This window comes from Gopherus evgoodei, chromosome 3 (genome assembly GCF_007399415.2).
Source record: "Gopherus evgoodei ecotype Sinaloan lineage chromosome 3, rGopEvg1_v1.p, whole genome shotgun sequence".
NCBI lineage: Eukaryota > Metazoa > Chordata > Testudines > Testudinidae > Gopherus > Gopherus evgoodei.
The window spans coordinates 180,050,040-180,071,278 of record NC_044324.1 but is presented as its reverse complement, the minus strand read 5'-3'; positions in this window follow the sequence as shown (position 1 = coordinate 180,071,278).

The following is a 21,239-nucleotide window of genomic DNA, read 5'->3' as shown; positions in this document are numbered from 1 at the left end:
TGGTTACACGTAGCCAAACCAGCAAGCTTCAGACCCATTCCTGTTCCTGAGCCGTCCACAGAGGCCCCGTCTGTGTTACCAGAGACCCAGACAGAGGTAGTGGACCCGGATTCCATGCCTACCACTGAAACAGCCACGCATCTCCAGTCCCAGGCCCGGAACTGGAACAGCAACCAGCACCAGCAAGTGCAACCACATCTTCAAACTCAACGCCGAGGGCGCCAGCGAGCAGAACTGGCAGAAGCAACAGACAGCCATACCCAAAAGGCTCAGCCAGAGCCTGAAATACCCTCAGGTGCACCAGCGGAGAGCGGTTCCCAGCAACGGAAACAACCCCATCACCTACATCGCTTCCAGAGGGACCAAGCCAATCCACAGTCTGAGGAAGAACTGGTGACCCCAGCCTCAAGGGAACAGTTCCAGGCTGAGCAGGAAGCGGATGACAGCCTTCAGAAAGCTTGGGCGGCGGCACGGAGCCCCCACCGCCTCTCAGCTCTTCTAATCGATCCCGGTTTGTTATAGACCAAGGACTTTATACAAGGAATTCTTTCTGGTGGACACCGGGAAGAATGGCAGCCGCCAAAACAGTTGGTGGTTCCAACTAAGTACCTGGGGGAAGCTCTTAAGCTTAGCCCATGATCATCCCAGTGGCCAGTGCTGGGGTGAACAGAACCAAGGACCCGGATGGGGGAAGTCCTTCCCTGGGAGGGGATGGGCACGGAATGTTGCCAAGTAGGTCCGGTCTTTGTGAGGTATCCAAAGAGTGGGTAAGCCTCAAGACCAGGTCAAGGCCCTCCACTCCCAGCCACTCCCCATAATTGAGGTCCCCATTTCAGCGAGTAGCTGTGGATATTCTGGGCCCATTTCCCAAAAAGACACCCAGAGGAAGCAGTACGTACTGACTTTAGTGGACTTTGCTACCGATGGCCAGAAGCAGTAGCTCTAGGCAACACCAGGGCTAACACTGTGTGCTGGCCTAACAGACATCTTTGCCAGGGTATGTTGGCCCTCCGACATCCTTACAGATTCAGGGTCTAATTTCCTGGCAGGGACCATGGAAAAACGTGGGAAACTCATGGGGTGAATCACTTGGTTGCCACCCTGTACCACCATCAAACCAATGGCCTGGTGGAAAGGTTCAATGGAACTTTGGGGGCCATGATACGAAAATTCATCAACGAATTCTCCAATAATTGGCTCCTAGTGTTGCAGTAGTTGCTGTTTGCCTACAGGGCTGTACCACATCCCAGTTTAGGGTTTTCACCATTTGAACTTGTGTATGGTCACGAGGTTAAGGGGGCCATTACAGTTGGTGAAGCAGCAATGGGAGGGGTTTACGCCTTCTCCGGAACTAACATTCTGGACTTTGTAAGCAACCTACAAAGCACCCTCCAACAACTCTTTAGCCCTTGCTAGAGAGAACCTAAAGGATGCTCAGAAAGAGCAAAAGGCCTGGGACGACAGACATGCCAGAGAACGTTCTTTCAGGGTAGGAGGACCAGGTTATGGTCTTGAAGGCGCAACAGGCCCATAAGATGGAAGCATCATGGGAAGGGCCATTCACGGTCCAAGAGCGCCTGGAACTGTAAACTACCTCATAGCATTTCCCAATTCCTCACTAAAGCCTAAGGGTACCATGTTAATTCTCTCAAGCCTTTCTATTCCAGAGATGTACAGGTTTGTCAGTTTACAGTCCAGGGAGATGATGCTGAGTGGCCTGACGGTGTCTACTACGACGGGGAAAAAAGATCGGTGGCGTGGAAGAGGTGAACCTCTCAACCACCCTGGAACGTCTGCAGCGGCAACAAATTAAGGAGCTGTGCACTAGCTTCGCCCCATTGTTCTCAGCCACCCCAGGACGGACCTGAACGGGCATACCACTCCATTGATACAGGTAATGCTCACCCAATCAGAACCCCACCCTACCGGGTGTCTCCTCATGCCCAAGCTGCTATAGAACGGGAGATCCAGAACATGCTACAGATGGGTATAATCCGCTCATCTACCAGTGCATGGGCATCTCAGTGGTTCTGGTACCCAAACCAGATGGGGAAATACGCTTTTGCGTGGACTACCGTAAGCTAAATGCGGTAACTCGTCGGACAACTATCCAATGCCACGCACCTGATGAGCTATTGGAGAAGATTGGGACGTGCCCAGTTCATCTCTACAATAGACTTAACCAAGGGGTACTGGCAAGTACCGCTAGATGAACCTGCCAAGGAGAGGTCAGCATTCGTCACCCATGCGGGGGTGTATGAATTCAATGTCCTTCCTTTCGGCCTTCGAAATGCACCCGCCACCTTCCAGAGGCTGTTAGATGGTCTACTAGCTGGACTGGGAGAATTTGCAGTTGCCTACCTCGATGATGTGGCCATTTTTTCAGACTCCTGGCCCCGAACACCTACTACACCTGGAAAAGGTCTTTGAGCGCATCAGGCAGGCAGGACTAACTGTTAAGGCCAAAAAGTGTCAAATAGGCCAAAACAGAGTGACTTACCTGGGGACCCAGGTGGGTCGAGGAACCATAAACCCCCTACAGGCCCAAGATGGATGCTATCCAAAAGTGGCCTGTCCCACAGTCCAAAGAAAGCAGATCCAATCCGTCTTAGGCTTGGCCAGGATACTACAGGCGATTTGACCACACTACAGCCAATCGCGTGCCCCAGTTGACCGACCTGACCAAAAAGACCCAGCCAAATGCCGTTAAGTGGACTGATGAGTGTCAAAAGGCCTTTACCCAGCTTAAGGCGATAGCTCATGTCTGACCCTGTGCTCAGGGCCCCGGACTTTGACAAGCCATTCCTAGTAACCACAGATGCATCTGAGCGTGGTATAGGAGCAGTGCTCATGCAGGAAGCAACAGATCACAACTTCCATCCTGTCCGTGTTTCTCAGCAAGAAACTGTCTGAGAGGGAAAGTCACTGGTCAGTCAGTGAAAAAGGAATGCTATGCCATTGTGTACAGCCCTGGAAAAGCTACGCCCATATGTTTGGGGACGGCGGTTCCAACTACAAACTGACCATGCTGCACTAAAGTGGCTTCATACTGCCAAGGGGAACAACAAGAAACTTCTTCGTTGGAGTTTAGCTCTCCAAGATTTGAATTTTGAAATTCAACACATCACAGGAGCTTCTAACAAGTTGCTGATGCACTCTCCCGTGAGAGTTTCCCAGAATCCAGTAGTTAAAAAGTGTTCTTAAAATGTAAAAGTCGTTAGTTATATACTTAGTAGTATATGTAAAGGTGCATGTGTTGTATTAATCTGTTTATTTTCAAGTTCTAGAAGGAAATCGCCGCCAGTGAGCTTCCCCACTGTCTGCAATTTGGGGGGCGTGTCATAAACAGATAGCTAAGGTTAATGTCTCTTTCACCTGGAGCACCTGACCAGAGGACCAATCAGGAAACCGGATTTTTTCAACTTTGGGTGGAGGGAATTGTGTGTCTAAGGTCTTTGTTTTCTGGCTGCCTGCTTTCCTCTGAGCTTTGGAGAAGAGTTCTGTTTTCTAATCTTTGTTTCTAAGTGTAAGGACAAAGAGATCAGATAGTAAGTTATATGGTTTCTTTTCTTTGGTATTTGCATGAATATAAGTGCTGGAGTGCTTTGATTGTATCTTTTTGAATAAGGCTGTTTATTCAATCTTCTTTTAAGAAATTGACCCTGTATTGTATCATCTTAATACAGAGAGACCATTTGTATTTTTCTTTCTTTTTTTATAAAGCTTTCTTTTAAGACCTGTTGGAGTTTTTCTTTACTTCAGGGAAATTGAGTCTGTACTCACCAGGGAATTGGTGGGAGGAAGAAATCAGGGGAGATCGGTGTGTGTTGAATTGGCTAGCCTGATTTTGCATTCCCTCTGGGGGAATAGGAAAGTCCTTTTTGTTCCAGGACCGGGAACGGAGAGGGGGAGTCACTCTGTTTGGATTCACAGAGCTTGTGTCTGTGTATCTCTCCAGGAGCACCTGGGGGGGGGGGGGGGAAAAAGGATTATTTCCCTTTGTTGTGAGACTCAAGGGATTTGGGTCTTGGGGTCCCCAGGGAAGGTTTTTCAGTGGGACCAGAGTGCCCCAAAACATTCTAATTTTTTGGGTGGTGGCAGCAGGTACCAGGTCCAAGCTGGTGACTAAGCTTGAAGGTTTTCATGCTAACCCCCATATTTTGGACGCTAAGGTCCAAATCTGGGACTAAGGTTATGATAAAGCCTAATGCCCAAAGGCCTTCAACCCTCCTCAGCTGCGCTCTGGAAAAGACAGGCTTTCCTGTGGGTCCTGAAGGTCAACCAGTGTGCGGTATTTCAGACTTATTTTATTATTATTTTAAATAGAAAAAATAGCCTCCCTCTCAAAAAAAGTATATACATTCAGGACCATAAGACAAAGTGGCATTGGTGGGAGTGTTTAAAGTCAAGGAATACACTCTGTCCTTGTTCGAAACTCTGTGTGCCTGTGCCTGTGTCCTGGCTTTTTATCAGGAGAGATCGCAACCCCGATTAATATTTTAAAAGCCTTTATCTATCTGAGGAATCTGGTCAAGAAACAGGCAGGGTTGCCTTCCTTGTTCTCGGAAATCTAGTGGTCTCTGTGTCTCTTGGGTAGGTTCTCACAGCATGGGTTTTTATAGGCTACTGCAATACTGCATCACCCTAACCCACAATGTTGGGGTTCCGTCTGGCAAACTGTTTGGATGAGTTTGGATTTTTCTCCCTGACTTAACCATTGACCCAACCCCTTATGGCCTTAGTGAAGGACAATAAATAAACTGTTGGGCCACAATGATTGTTCCAGTCCCTTTCCATACTGCTGTCAAAGCAATATTTAAACACAATTGTTACTAACAAGTTCTGGCATGGTTTCCCAGACCACCATACTTGGGATAGTTTGTCTTAGAAGGCTGTATGACTTGGCCTATCAGCATCCTCAGAAAAATAATTCCCCACTTAGATTGTAAAGGCCCTATTAGCTCTCTGCTAGGCTGGTTTTGATTGCATTGTGGACAGGAACTACTTCCCCAGGTTGTTTACTATTTCCAATAATGTGCCAAGCCACTTTTTATCTTCAGGTGCTTTAGTACTCTTCACTTACGTGCTGCCATTACACATAATTGAATCAAAGTACTGAATGGAGTAGGAAGGAAACAAGTACAATACATATTTTACACAACTTAGTCCCACCAAAACTGTAGTCAAGTTTAACCTCAGAGAGTCCAGACTTTACATTATTTCAGTACTAGAGCAGCAATTAATCTCCTATGGGAATTTCACTTGGTTTATGAGCCTATTAACTTTGGCTGTTCATCAAAATATTAAATTGTGCACTTAGCAACAACCATAGCAAATGGCACTTAAGGTGTTTATGAAGCAAAGGGCATTTTCAGAAAAGGCAGTATAGCAATATGAACATAAATTTGCTTCTTACAGTAAATATAACATCACAGTACAAGCCCAACAGCAATCAAAGGCTGGCTCACATAGCAATCTGCACTTTCCAAAACTCTCAATGCCCTCCAGGGAAACTTTAGTAGAAATTTAATTTAGAAACATTTTTGCTGCCACAGTATTTTTCTTCCCCTCGTTCTTTACCATTAAGGCAACTGCATGAAAACTTTATTTTGTTTTGTAAAAGGGTCATTTGTCTTATCCAAGCTGAAATCATAGGGCCAGCTCCTCAACTGGTGTAAGTCAACTTAGCTGCAGTGCTTCTATGGAACTACATGATTTCTGACAATTTTAGATCTGATCTACAGTCCTTTCCATAGGCCATCGTAATATTTTGCACAGCAGGTTTGCTATCATAGGAGCATAGGAATGACCATCCTAAATAGCTCAGCAGTCCATAAATCCACATCCTGTGGTTTAACCCCTCAAAGGAGGATCTCACTTATTATCGCCATTATGAGCTAGACCAGAGACCCACCTCCTGCCACAATTCTTGAGCTATAAAGATATTTCTTGATGAGTGAAAAAATAGAATAAACCTCAGTACTCTGAACTTTGCTAATCTGCATGCTTTATAATCGACTCACAAATGATGGTAGCACCCGCTTTGCAAGCAAAGATTTAAAATCTGAGCATTGCAGTGAGTTTTTGTAATACAAAAAGTTATTTTCGCAAAATACAGTATAGAATAATTACCAATGTATTATGATGCATAAAACGTTATTAATGTAGCCATAATGCTACATGAACAAAGCATGTTTTGTGATGCTACCTAGTATTGATTTTCAAAACAACAAACAAAATGGAGTTTCATTCACTTGCATGCTAAATGCAAAATTCAGTAAACTACAATGAGTCTCCCAGGGTGATCAGAATGAATAAACATCTGCTTCTTTCTTAAAGTTCATATCGGATTCCAATGATTGTGGTTTTATATGCTGTGAATAGGAACTAGGCCAGATCCTGTAACTCACACTGTCTTCCAGGGGAGCCTTGCTGAAATCAGGGAGTTCCTCACAGGCATAGCATGCTGCCTGAGCTTATCAGTTCCAGAATTGGAACTTTAGCGTATGTCCGCACGCATTTGGAGTGGGAGCAAGCCTCCCAGCAGGGTCGACAGTATTCCCTCATGTGATCTCCCAATGTTTAAGAAAGATGAATTCAAACTGGAACCGGTTGCAGAGACGGGCTACTAGGATGATTAAAGGAATGGAAAACCTACCTTATGAGAGGAGACATAAGCACTTGGCTTGTTCGGCCTACAAATTGAAGGCTGAGGAGAGATATGATTTGCCTTTATAAACACATCAGAGGAATAAACACCAGGGAGCGAGAGAAGCTATTTAAGTTAAAGATCACAACTGACACAAAGAACAATGGATAAAACTGGCCGTTAACAGTTGTAGGCTTGAAATTAGACCAAGGTTTCTAATCATCTGAGAAGGTGAATTCTGAAACAGCCTTCAACGAGTTGTAGTGGGGCAATAATCCTATCTTGTTTCAAGACTGAGCTGATAATGTATGGCAGGGAATGGTATAATCAGGTTGCATACGTGGCATATAGCCTGTCTGCATCTGCTATTAATAATACCGCCAACGGCCAAGATGATACATGAATGGCAAATGGCTGAGTTCCTGCAGAGAATTCTTTCCCAGGTGTCTGGCTGGTGGGTCTCACCCACATGCTCAGGATCTATCTGACCACCATATTTGGGGCCAACAAGGATGTCATGCTGTCTGTGAGAATACTAACCACAAGGCAGCCTGCTAAGAAGCAGGGCACAACCCCAAACTGGTTGTGAGTTCTATACTTAGATTTCACCAACCAAGTAACAACTATAAACTTCTCTGTCCTATACAGTCTAACATGGAGTCACAGACAGGCCCCTTGGGAATTTCGATCTAGCTTGCTACCTCGGCATGCTTCCTCTGTGATAGATGGTCACTTTACACCAAAGATCAAAAAATATTCAGGTTATTTCCCAAGAGATCAGTCATTTATGCCAGGTCAATTTGCACCTTAGGACTCACACCAGAGACAGTGCTTGTAGCCAATACTGCAAAAAACTAACTAGAGGTTTATGAACTAGGAGAAAAGAAATAAGAAAGTTATTCATAAGTAAAGCAGGTGAGACTACACAACACAAATAAATACAGTCACAGGTTCAAAAAGTATATAAACTTCTATAATCAAGGTTTTAAGTACTTTGGGGCTAAACCTAAGCCAAGCACCTTGGGGATCTCTTTCGTATGTTAAGGAATCTTTGTCCTTTAGAATCCAAACAGCATAAAAATCCCTTACCAGAAGGAATTAGGGTTTTATCCCCAGCAACCTAGAGTCCAAGCTGATGGGACAAGCGCTTCTGCAGTAACCTCTTCATGGGTGGCTGGAACAGGCGGTGAGTTCTATGGGCCCCGTGGTGCCTGGCACCAGGACTATTCCTGGCCCAGGGCCTGGCTCCAGCTTCTTCCTGCTCGCTCCATGTGGCTGCTGGCCCCTCCCTGTGGCCCCAGGGCGGGGTGGGTCCGGTCTCTGTCCACACACGCTGCTCCTGCCCCAAGTGCACCTGTGGCCAATAGAAAGCTGCGGGGGCAGTGCCTGGGGGTAGCAGGCCCCCCGGCCTGCCCTGCCTAGGAGCCCCAGGTAAGCACTGCACCCCCCCACCCCTTCCCAGAGCCTGCACCCCACCCCTTTCCCACACACCTCCTCCCGCCCCCAACTCCCTCCCAGAGCCTGCACCCCCACCCCACCTGAGAGCCTGCACTGAAACTCCATCCCAGAACCTGCACCCCTCCCCTTTCCCACACACACCCCCTCTTGCCCCCAAACTCCCACCTAGAGCTTGTAGCCCTCCCTCCACACCTCCTCCTGCCTCCAAACTCACTCCCAGAGCCTGCACCTCCTCCCCCTTCCCATATACCCCCTCCTGCCCCCAAACCCTCCCAGAGCCTGCACCACCTCCCTCCACACCTTCTCCTGCCTCCAAACGCACTCCCAGAGCCTGCACCTCCTCCCCCTTCCCATGTACCCCCTCCTGCCCCTAAACCCTCCCAGAGCCTGCACCACCTCCCTCTGCACCTCCTCCTGTCCCCAAACTCCCTCCCAGAGCCTGCACCCTAGACCCCCTCCCCCACCAGAACTCCCTCCCAGAGCCTGAACTCTGCACCCCTCCTGCAACCCAATCCCCTGCTCCAGCCCAGGGCCTGCACTCCAGACCTCCTCCCCCACCCCTAACTCCCTCCCAGAGCCTTAGGCCGGTGGGGGGGGGGAGTTTGTGGGGGCAGAGTTTGTGGGGGCAGGCTCTGGGCATTCTGGGCACCACCAACATTTCTACAAACCTGTGACCCCCGGACATAGATTATAAAGGCCTTTTGCCTTTAGTGTCTGTTGTCCACGGTTTCATATTACTTATTCCTAAGAATCTATTATTATGGTTATAGAAAGACTTGGGATGTTTTAATCACTGAAATCTAAACACATTAATGGCAACTGTTTAAAGTTCCAGGAAGGAGAGAGCTCCTTGTAAATGCTTCACATATCTGTACTGTTCTTCTGGTTCTCTCTTTCAGCCACTGAGAACAAAGAAAATTGTGATATCCATAATGGAGAAAAAATGTAATTTTAGATTTAGGGCCAATTTTTATCTGCCTGTTTTTCTGTACAAAGATAAGCCACAGTGGGAGGAATTCATTAGCTATGTTCATGCAAGAGAGCTTTAGAGGGGCCATAAGATTCCTTCCCTCACCTCCCTTCCAGAAATAAACCTGGAGCAAGAGGTCCTTTGCCTGAGCTGCAGGACAGCCATAGCTAGCTCTGAATACTTCCTTCCCACTCCCAGGCTCCACAAGAGGCCTCAGCACAGGAGACATTCTGGAGGAGAGAGGAAGAGTAACCAGAATGCTTTATGCTCCAGCTGTTCTGTATCCCTGCAGTAATCCATAGGGACCATTGCAGCTAGGGTACAAGTTAGGGCCACAGTCCTCATAGCTTCTGTAACCTGGGCTGGACCATGTTGGACCCCGACAGTTCCTGAATAGAGGAGGTGCAAACCACATCTCCTAGGTCCTTGTACCAGCCCTATCACCAAAACAGGCATGAATCTGGCTTGGTGTCGACAGCCCTGCAATTATCATGAGCAACTGTACAATAACAAATTGTGATCTATGTGGTTATTGTGAATTTGTTTTCTGTGGACTATGGATATGTCTTCATTACTGTGTAAGCTTGAGTTATCTGCACTTGAGTTACTTCTCTTGAGCTTCTTTTGAGCTGAAGTGAGAGGAGCCACACTATGAAATAACACTCGGGCTGCTATGTTCATACTGGTGCTGCACTCACGGTGTGTGGCACATCTTATGGTGCATTGTGATGAAGTAAGCTGAGCTGCTCTATGAATTCTTTCCTGATGAATTGTGGAAGAATTTGTCTGACCTTTCTGGGCATATGGGGCAAGTATGGGAAGGCACTGCACTTGAGTGGAGCAAGCCTGCGTCCACACTGCTGAGTGGTTACGTTAGCAGCTGACAGGTTGTGTGAACTCAGGCGTTAGCCCATACTCAGTGATGGCCAGGCAACTCAAGTTAAAAGCACCACCACACTTGGTGAAGGGTTTTTGTTCCTGGACAGGACTTGACTTATAACTCAAATTAATATTTCATGGAAAATGAATCTTATATCTTTTAGCCCCCCAGCCAGAAAAAATTCCTCTCTTTACCTTTCCCCTTCCTTTTCGCCATTTTCTTCTCTTTCCACTCTTTTCTTCAATTTTGCCATCAAAAAGGGGGGAGAGGAGATGAATGGACAGGAGAGAGGAAACTGGTTTCAATTTTTTTCATAGAAAGTTTTGCATATTTGTTGTTAAAATTTTGAGGAAAATTAATTTAAATTTTCCCCATATAAAACATACAATGTTGACCAATTCTATCATTTAAGATATATCTGTGAGGAGCCGGTTTGATTTTTTTCATGTGAATTTGCTGCTGGTTAAAGGTGCCAAATTAACGGCTCTGGAGAACAAAGTCCCTTATTTATCCACAGAACACATAGCACCCATTTCTTCCACACTACACCACAATTCTCACCTGGAGGGCTGAAAACAAACGGTCCAACTCAGCTCTGAATTTGCTTTAGATCTCATTTACACCACTTTTACACCAGCGTGATTCAACTGAATTCAATAGACATACTTCTGATCTACACTGATGCAAGGAGAGAAGAATCAGGCCCAAAGAAATTGGAGCGAGACATCTTGCCAATTCAGTCCTTGGCCTCTCTACCAAAGCTGCCAGCCAGTAGGCCAGTTAATGCCAGTGGTGGGGTAATTTTTGTGAAGTAGGAACGTATCCAATGGGAAATGGACTAACACCACACAATTAATTTCCTAGCTAGAGATCACCACACAGTGATGAAATGGCAACAAGTTTAAGTCACTACCGACCTGAGCTGACTTCAGCCAGCAACCTCAAGGTAGAAGGCTCTTTGTCCAATTACCAAACCAGAACCTGACTTTTATGGGTATTTTTAAAAAAAACAAAAATGTAACTGATGCATTACCAGCAGGTACCATGCATGCCTGGCTGGACAGTAAACATTTATTTAAAGCTGCCACCTGTGGAAACAAGCATCAGTGATTTCAGTTTAAGTTCCTAAATTATGTTCAGTTGCTGGCAGCAGATTATTCAGTATTAAACTCTGTAGCTTTGGTTTTACTGACTGCTGGAAGCTAGAAGAGAATAGGGCTGATAGGATATGCTGTCTGGTGAGCTGAAATGTAAGAGAAATATATTTGTCAGCTGTGGGCCCCACTGTAGGTCAGTCACTATGGGTCCCTTTGGGAGTTGGTAGTTCCAGAAATGATATCACAGCAGGTCAGTGGTCTGACAGCTGGTCTGTTCACAGTGACCCATTTATCTTTCTGAGATTCACTTGTTCAGACTGAAAGACAACAGGAGCTTCATTTTGCATTTTTGAAACACCAGAGACATCCAGTGTCTGACTGGTTAAACTGCACATATCTTATCTATAACAAGATAGGTTACCAGACTTGTGTGCATACCCCACATTCTTATGTACGTACAGATGTATACTTTGAAGCATTGGTTCTTAACCGGGGGTCCACAGCCCCCAGGAGGCCACAAACAGGTTTCAGGGGGTCCATCAAGCAGGGCCAGCGTTAGAGTCTCTGGGGCCCAAGGCTAAAGCCCCAGAGCCCCGCTGCCCCATGGGGGCTGAAGCCCTGGAGCCCTGCCACTATATTGCCTGGGGCTGAAGCCCTGAGCCCTGCCACTGGGGCTGAAGCCGAAGTCTGAGCAATTGAGCTCTGCAAAGCCCCCTGCGGCATGGAATCCCAGACGATTGCCCTGCTTGCTACCCCCCTATCACCAGCCCTGGTTTTTATATGCAGAAACACAATTGCTGTGGCACATGTGGGCTGTGGAATTTTTATAGCATGCTGGGGGGGGGGAGAGGGCTTGGAAAGAAAAAGGTTGAGAACCCCCCCCTGCTTTTAGAGATTAAAGCACCTGGGCAAGGCTTATCCACTGGTTGAGGAACAGGATAGGGAGATCTGATTTCTATTGCCATAGATTTTCTCTGTGATCTACAACAAGTGACTTCATCTTTCCGTGTCTCAGTTCTTATATCTGCTTCCCCCTCCACCAAGTTTAACTTCATGATCCAGTTTCTCACTTGGTGTAAAAGGATATAGTTCCATTAACTTAAATGGTGCTGCACCAATTGATATCAGCTGAAGATCTCCTCCTGAATTTCCTGCCTTTCAGATATTTGAAGCTACTGGAATTGAACTTTAGATGTAAAAAGCACAGTTATCTCCATTTTAACAATGTATTTCTGTCTGGGAATTATATTTACTGTACAATCTTTAATGAAATAAAATAGCACAGAATAAATATAGTAAGTACTGAAATGGGCCCAATGATCTAATCTTTGTGTCAAAGTGAAAAAAAAAGGCTTTTCAATCAATACCATGTAGAGCTTTTCTTAGGAGATTATTCCACATCTCTATTTGTTGTGCCATATCTAAATTACAGAGTGCAAGATTGCTGGGGCAGAGACTGCAGCTTTCTACATATACAGAGAAGTGCCTGGCATAACTTTGTATATTGAAGAAAATAAATAATAATAAAAAGTATGTTGGCAGAAAGGAGAGTACAAGTGACCTGAAAAGGGCTAATATTCAAAATTGGGACCAGTGTGTGAAGGATTTTCATACGAAATGTGGCACCTGGTACTGTTAAAAACAGTTTCTGAGGCTTTGTAAATAAAATAGATACATAGCATAGCATGACTGATACATTCACACAACACTGAGTATTAAAGTCAAAGGTGAAAATAAGCTGGTACGGTCCGGTACGGCGTACCGGTAAGAGCTGGTACACAGCCAACCGTACCACTGGCGGCTGGGAGCCCTGAGGCTCTGGCAGTGATTTAAAGGGCTGGGGCACCCAACTGCCACTACCGCTACCATGCCAGCAGCCAGAGCCCCAGGCCTTTTAAATTGTCACCGGAGCCCTGGATAAGTGGCGGCAGCCGGGAACCCTGGAGCTCTGACAGCAATTTAAAGGGCCTGGGGCTCCAGCCCTTTAAATCACTGCTGGAGCCCCAGGGAAGTAGTGGTGGCCAGGAGCCCCAGGGCTCCAACGGTGAGTGAAAGGTTGGGGCTCCGGCCCTTTAAATCACTGCCAGAGCCTAGGGGTAATGACAGCAATGGCGGCAGCCAGGAGTCTCAGGCCCTTTAAATTGCTGCTGGCCGTGCTGGCCCACCCCTTCCACTCGAGGCCCCGCCCCTTCTTGTTGTGGCCCCACTCCCACCTTGCCCAGGACCCTGGCCGCGCTGCATACTGGTAAGTCCCTTAAGTTACTTTCACCCCTGACTAAAATAATAGTAGGTAGAGAATTAACACCCAATCCTGTACTCCTGGCACAGTTTTGGGGGTAACTAAGGAATGCCAGACCAGGCCCGTATGGGCAGATCTTCAGCTAATGTCTATAGGCATAGCTCTGTTGAAATCAGTGGCACTAGGCTGATTTACATCTGCTGAGAACCCAGCCTTTAATGTGGTGCATCCTTTGTCATGTCATGTCAACATTTCTGTAATGACTGATATAGGACAATGGAACAACTCATGTGAATAAGAACTATTCACAGGAATAAAAGCCGTAGCTGAGGGCTATAGAGGTCAGGGCTCCTGGATTTGTTCTTCATTCTGCTATGGATTTTTGCGGGTGATCTTGAACAAGTCACTTAGACCAACATCTTCAAACTTCGGTGCCTGAAGCTCCATATTTAGATGCCTAAATATGAGGTCTGATTTTCGGAGGTCCTGAGTCCTAGAGCAGAAGATGGTTTGGGGGCAAAGGTACTGAAATAGGGCTCATGAAAGCAGGATTCTATTTCTAGGTATGTCACACATTTCCTGTGTAATCTCAGTTCAATCACTTAATGTATTTGTCTCAGTTCCCCACCTGAGCATAATAATACTTTTTTTGTCTGGCCTCTTTATTTAGATTGTAAATATAGTATTTCAGGGCAGGGATTATTTCTTATGCTGAGTGTGTACAGTGCCTAGCACAATGAGACACGAATCTCAGCTGGGGCCTCTAGGTGCTACTGTAATGCAATAATAATTTGCAGTTCCCAGTGAAGCCAACAGGAGCAATGAGTGCTCACCACACCGAAAATCAAGTCATTATTTAGGTGCCTAAATATGAGGTTTGGCGTCTAAAACACCTAACGTTAGATACCCATGTTAAAATATTCACCATAATCTCTGTGAGTATTCGTTTCCCTCTCCATAATATGGATTTAACAATATTTATCTATCTCAGAGGAAGGAACGTGATAAAGCTTAGTAATTTATACTGGGTAAAACAATTAGGGCTCTTTGGCTAAAAGGCAGCTATAGAAATATCAAGAATGAATAAATCACTTAAAACAAGCAGAATGAGCTGCAGTGAAAATGAGTCTCTCACATGTCCAAGAAGCATTAAAAGGATATTGGGCCAGACTCCGGCCATGGAGTGCTCAGCATGAGTCAGGAGGGTGTGTGCAAAGGTGGCTTTGAGCCATACTTATATTCCCCAGCTCTTCACAGGGCCCGTCTCCTTTAGCTTGAACCAGCTGCCAATGGCCCAAAGGAGCCATTACATCTGCTGGGAATCACAGCCAGTGTATGGATGACCTGACCATACTCCCTTTTCCCCAATAACAAGCTGCGCCCACATGGACGTGGTCCACCTGACATTTGGGCGGTGCTGCACCTGCGCTGGCTGATGCCTAGTGAGCTGCCAGCTGTGCTGCAGGGTGTGCTCTTCTGGCACATGCCCGCCCAGTAGGATTGCCAGCTATCTAATTATGCAAACCCAAAGACCCTTGCCCCACCCCCTGCCCCTTCCCTGAGACTACCCCCTTGTCCCGCCCCTTCTCCGAAGCCCCGCTCCTTGCTCACTCCATCCCCCCTCCCTCCATTGCTCACTCTCTCCAACTTCACTCACTTTCACCAGGCTGGGGCAGGGACTGGGGTGCAGGAGGGGGTGTAGGGTGCAGGCTCTGGGAGGGAGTTTGGGTGGGAGTTTGGGTGCGGAAGGGGATGTGAGGTGCAGGCTGTGGGAGAGAGTGCAGGGTTGGGCTCTGGGAGTTTGGATGTGGGCTGTAGGATGGGGCAAGGGGTTGGGGTGCAGGAGGGAGCTAGGGGGTTGGCACTTACCTTGAGCAGCTCCCGAAAATGACTGGCATATGCCGCATATCCCTAGGTGGGGGGCCCAGGGGATCTCTGTGCTCCGTGCCCACAGGCACCGCCCCTGCAGGTCCCATTGGCTCCAATGGGAGCTGCATAGTCAGCGTTTGGGGTGAGAGCAGCACCTGGAGACCCCTCCCCAGGGGCCACAGGAACATGCCGGCTGCTTCCGGGAGTGGTGCGGAGCAAGGGCGGGCAGGAAGCCTGCCTTAGCCCCGCTGTGCTGTCAGCGGTAGCGGTGTCTGGGGGCCCCACCATCTTCCCCATGGGTGTTCCAGCCCCAGAGCACCCAAAGAGTCAGTGCCTATGGCCTGTGCTGCTGCCTTTGACTAACGGACATTTCAGCCCATGGCACATGAGACCATCCCTTCCAAGCCCTTTATAAATGTACTAACAACTGAAGGGTGTGTGTGTGTGTGTTTGGGGAAACACAGTCTGGTATGTTTCTTCAAGTAACCAGGAAGTTTCCACTGTTAATGTTGCTGACTTTATTGTTTGATTTAGTGTGAATATTATTATTTATTCTACATTTGGGAAAAAATGTATTGACTATCAAATACCTGTGACAGTCTGTATCCTTATGTTCACCCTTTTTACAAAACTATAATGAATTTTGTACAACGTATGCTTGTGAGGTATCATTTGAAAACTCATAATTTGCTGAACATTATTGTCCCTATAAGATATTTGTGGAAACATTGCATGTAAAATTATAAAATTCTACTGTATAAGATATATTCCAAGTTTAGAAAAGCTGACACAAACCAATTCCTCAGAGACAAAGGTCAAACTGATGCCTCAGCCAAGTGTCAGTTAAATCAAATGGACTAACACCTAGTTAAGTGGCCATTCTTTGGCAGGAAAAATGGAGTGAGCAAGAAATTTACATGTTGGAAAAGAAACAGCTGGAAGTTTCCATCCCACAGACCTGCTGTCACCTGAACCCCATCTGGAGATGATGCTCAAAGAAGAGGAAAAGGACAGAAATGAGGAAGGGAGACCTCAAATCACCTCTCTCTCCTCATCTCTAGTCACAGCACCAACGCTACTTGAAAGACAAAGGAAGCATCATTCAACTGGGGGAGGGGTCCTGGCTGAGAGGAATCCAGCCAGACTGCTGTAAGCATGTGGTGAGAGAAACCTTTTTGCTTTAAGTTTACTTATCTTATTAAGTTAGGTATTAATTTGCATGTTACCTTTTATTTGTTTGTAACCAATTCTGTAGTTAATAAACTTGTTTTATTGTTTTATCTAAACCAATGTGTATGGACTGAGGTGTTGGGGAATTTCATTTGAGATACAGGATTGTGCCTATCATTTTCTATAATAAAAGATGGACTTCTATGAGCTTCTATTGTCCAGAAGGAGAGAGCTGGCCAGTATAAGACACATATTTCTGGGGACAAGTCTCGGACTGGGATTTTGCTGGTATCACTCTGCAATATAATTTAGGAGTGGTTAGCTGTACCACTCTTGCAATATAGCTGAGAGTAATTTACATGCTGGAAGCTGTGAGTGAGCAGGCCAGGAATGGCTGTTCCCAGAGCGAAGCAGTGTAAATGATACCCCAGGTTGCAGTACTGAGGAGACACAGCTGTTCAACAGTCCAGATTGTACCCTGGGTAATGTCACAGTGCCTAGGCCTTTATTTATTTATTTTCATTGGTCAAAGCATTGCTTTTCTTCCTGTATTTTGAATGGATGAGCAAGGCAAGGAATATGGAAAATTATTAGACATGCCACAAACCTATTTTATCACCTGAAACCTTTTGAAAAGGTTGTCTGTAGGATATATTCTTGGATATATTTCAACTGGATTTCCCACTGGTGCAAACTGAAACTGTATAGTGAACTGAATTCTTTTTCATCTTCTTTCTTACTCTCTATGTGTGAATGTACCTATTGGGTTTCCAGGAAGTGGGTGGGCAGAAGCCCACCCATTGCTAACAGATTTCCCCCCCTCAGCCTACGGGGAAGGATCTACAGGACCTCAGAACCCAACTGATTCCAGGGGACAACTAATAAAAGAACAGGGACAGGAGTGCAGTCAGAGGGTCATAAGAAGGGAGCATGATGGGGACACCGAGCAGAGAATCCCAGACAGTGCTCACTGCTCCTCGAAGGCGTCAAGGGAGCCAGTGGACGCCGCCCAGCGGAACTCCGCACGGATACGTGAACGGATCAAGGACCGGAAACAAGCCCCCACAGGAGTGTCCAATCAGGCAACATCCTCTCCCTGGTCGCGTAAATGGCCTTTTTAGCCAGGGCAAGGAAGAGGTTGAGCAGGAGGTCCCGGGACTTTGTGGGACCACGGATAGGGAGTGCGTAGAGAAGGAGGTGAGGGGAAAAATGCAGCCAGAAATGTAAGAGGATGTTAATGAGGAGCCGGTGTAGGGGCTGCAACCTGGCGCACTCTAAGTAAACGTGCGCCAGGGTCTCCCTCACGCCGCAGAAAGGGCAGGTGTCCGGGACAGGGGTAAACCGCACCAAGTACACGCCCGTGCTCACAGCCCCATGGAGGAGCCGCCAACTGACATCCCCAGTGGGTCTTGGGACCAGGGTGGAGTAGAGGCTGGCCCACCGGGGCTCCTCACCCTCCAGAGATGGCAGGAGGTCCCACCACTTCGTATCGGGGCGGGACACGAGGGTGAGGAAGTGAAGGGTGTGGAGCACGAGCATGTAGAGTTGTTTCCTTGGCGCGGTTTGGAAGCGGACAGGCTGCAGGTCGTGCAGCCGGCTTGTGGAGAAGGGGCGGGGGAGCCGCTCGGGTCTACGGGGCAGGGGTCGGATGAAAAGGTCCGAAGGGCCCGGGGTGGAGGGTGGATGGGGCGTGCCCTTGTGTAGGACTCTATGTGTGAGTGTATCTATTGAGTGTCTGGGAAGTGGGCGGGCGAAGCCCACCCACTGCTAAAGGATCCTCCCCCAGCCTAAGGGGAGGAACCACAGGGCCCCAGAACCCACTGAGTGCGGGGGACAACTAATAAAAGAACAGGGACAGGAGTGAGGTCAAAGGGTCATAAGAAGGGAACCTGACAGGGACATCGAGCAGAGAACCCCGGACAGCGCCCACTGCTCCTCGAAGGCGTCAAGGGAGCCAGTGGACGCCGCCAGAGGAACTCGCCCGGATGCTGTGATCGGACCATGGAGCGGAAGCAAGCCCCACAGTCACGGAGTCTCCCATCGGCCAACCTCCCCTTCCCTGGTTGCGTGGATGGCCTTTTTCGCCAGGGCGGAGGAGGAGGTTGACAGGAGGTCCCGGGACTCGTGGGGCCCCGGATAGGGAGTGCGTACAGAAGGAGGTGAGGGGAAAAGTGTAACCAAAAACGTAAGAGGATGGCTGTGAGGAGCCGGTGTAGGGGCTGCAACCTGGCGCACTCTAAGTAAACGTGCGCCAGGGTCTCCCTCATGCCGCAGAAAGGGCAGGTGTCTGGGATGGGGTAAACCGCGCCAAGTACACGCCCGTGCTCACGGCTCCATGGAGGAGCTGCCAACTGATATCCCCAGTGGGCCTTGGGACCAGGGTGGAGTAGAGGCTGGCCCACCGGGGCTCCTCACCCTCCAGAGATGGCAGGAGGTCCCGCCACTTCGTATCAGGGCGGGACACGAGGGTGAGGAAGTGAAGGGTGTGGAACACGAGCGTGTAGAGTTGTTTCCTTGGCGCGGTTTGGAAACGGACCGGCTGCAGGTCGTGCAGCCGGCTTGCGGAGAAGAGGCAGGGGGGGGGGCGGTCGGGTCTACGGGGCAGGGGTCGGATGAAAAGGTCCGAAGGGCCCGGGGTGGAGGGTGGATGGGGCGTGCCCTTGTGTAGGACTCTATGTGTGAGTGTAGCAGGGTGGTTACCCTGTTCCTGCCTGAAGGGCTTAAAACAGCCCTGGGGGATAGTTGTGGCTGGGAGCTCCTAAGCTGGGCTGATTGGGAAGTGGCTGCAGCTGGGCCACCCCCCAATCAGGCCACAACTGACCTGTATAAAAAGGCTGTGAGCCAGGAGCCCAAACAGTCTCCCTCTGCCTGTAGAGGGAGAAGGGCCTGGATGCAGGGAGCTAGAGACAGGGTACTTGAGTGGATCAGGGATGGGGAAAGGCTGAGGAGCTGGGGAGCTCCAGCCTGGACAGCTCCAGGCTGTGGCCTAGCATAAGGCTAAGAGGTACTGGGGGTTGCAGAGGGCAGCCCAGGGGTAGGCAAAGGCAGCAGGTCCAAACCCAACCTTGCCAGTGATGACTGGCTGATACTGCAGTCTGCCCCAGGGTGTGGGGCTAGATGATGACTTGCAGTAGCCTTATATTGAGGCGAGGTGGGGATAGTGGGTGGGGGTTCCCTGGGGAGGGGAGACCCTAAGACTGGGGGGTTACTGCCAAGGGGGCAGCACCCCAGGTAAAAGAGCACCAGGTTCAGGGAGGGACATGGGGGCCAGAGGACAGGTGGATCACGGACCTGTAGAGGGTGCTCTGGAGCTGGAACAAGCTAATTCCCAAAAGTCAGCAGCAGGAGGCACCGCAGGGGTGAGTCTGCTCCTCTGCAGTGAACATTAGCAAATAGTCCACAACACGAACAGCGAGAGCACTCCCTGTAAAGATTGAGTGTTTGTATTGTTCTGTGCAGCTTATTAACATGTAAGTTACACAATAGGAGAGAAAAATATGAGTGGTTTATTTTGCCCTATACTAATAGGCAGCCAGATAGTAATAGCTGGTTGTGAATAACTGTTAGGCCACCAAAAAAGCATCTTTTGAATTATTTTTTCTTTCAAGTATCTTTAATAAAATGAGATGCAGTTGTAGCCATGTCAGTCTCAGGACATTAGTCAGTCCCAGCTGGTCCAATAAAAGATATTATCTCATCCACCTGGTGTCTTTAATAAAATGAATAATTATTAATGAGTTACACAAGTTATGATGGGTTAAGAAACTCATCCCAAATACGTCAGCAAAATATTTTTACTGTATCCACATAAAGGATAGAGAATATTTGCAAACAGAGATTATTCTAAGGCCCTGATCCTGCATTGTGATTGGCATGGATACAGCAATCCACCCACACAGAACCCAATGCTACATTGAGGCATCAGTGGTACATATTTCAGGCTGAAAAAAGGACCTAAGAATGGACAATCCAGATCTGGTAAGAGCAGGGCCAGCTCTAGGTATTTTGCTGCCCCAAGCACGGCAGGCAGGCTGCCTTTGGCAGCTTGCCAGTGGGAGGTCCCCGGTCCCACGGATTCAGCAGCGCTTCTGTGGTACATCTGCCGAAGCTGCAGGACCAGCGGACACTCCGCAGGCATGCCGCCGAAGGCAACCTGCCTGCTGCCCTCGCAGCGACCGGTAGAGTGCCCTGTATGGCTTGCCGCCCCAGGCACGCGCTTTGCATGCTGGTGCCTGGAGCTGGCCCTGGGTAAGAGCTATTCGTTTTGGGGATCTGAGTGATACAAACAGAGAGGAGAATACTCCCGTCTGCACAGAGGACCTGTATCAGGAATGGGATTCTTCCAACCAGAATTGGGCTCTGTTGGACTAGGCACTGTATAAGGATTGTCTTTAAAGATTGTATATTCTTTGGGGCAAGGACTTTGATTCCATTGGAAAGCACCTAGCACATTTTAGGTGCTAGCACAATATAAAAAAAAAGTATTGTTTTTCTCTTCTATAGTGCCTGCCTCCTGTGCTACTCAAAGCACTTCACAACCGTTAATGAATTGACCCTTCCAGCACTCTCGTCAGGTAAGGTACTATTATCACCCCCATTTTTCAGATAGAAGACCTGAAGGAGAAGAAGACATAAGTGACGTAGCCATGGTCTGACAGGAAGTCTGTAGTAGAGACAGAAAGATGACCAAGATCTCATGACTCCTAGTGGAGAATGGTCTCCCAAGACTGGGCTGCTCTTCCTTTCACATCTTCAAGGGGCAGACTGAAAGGATAGCCAAACAAAACCTATAGCCAAATCCTGAACTGAATTGGTTAGGTCTGTAACATGACCACTCATGCTTACAACTTCTGCCTGCAAAGCTTTGTTACAAACACATTTCCTCTATGGAGAGCTTCTTGCTAAAT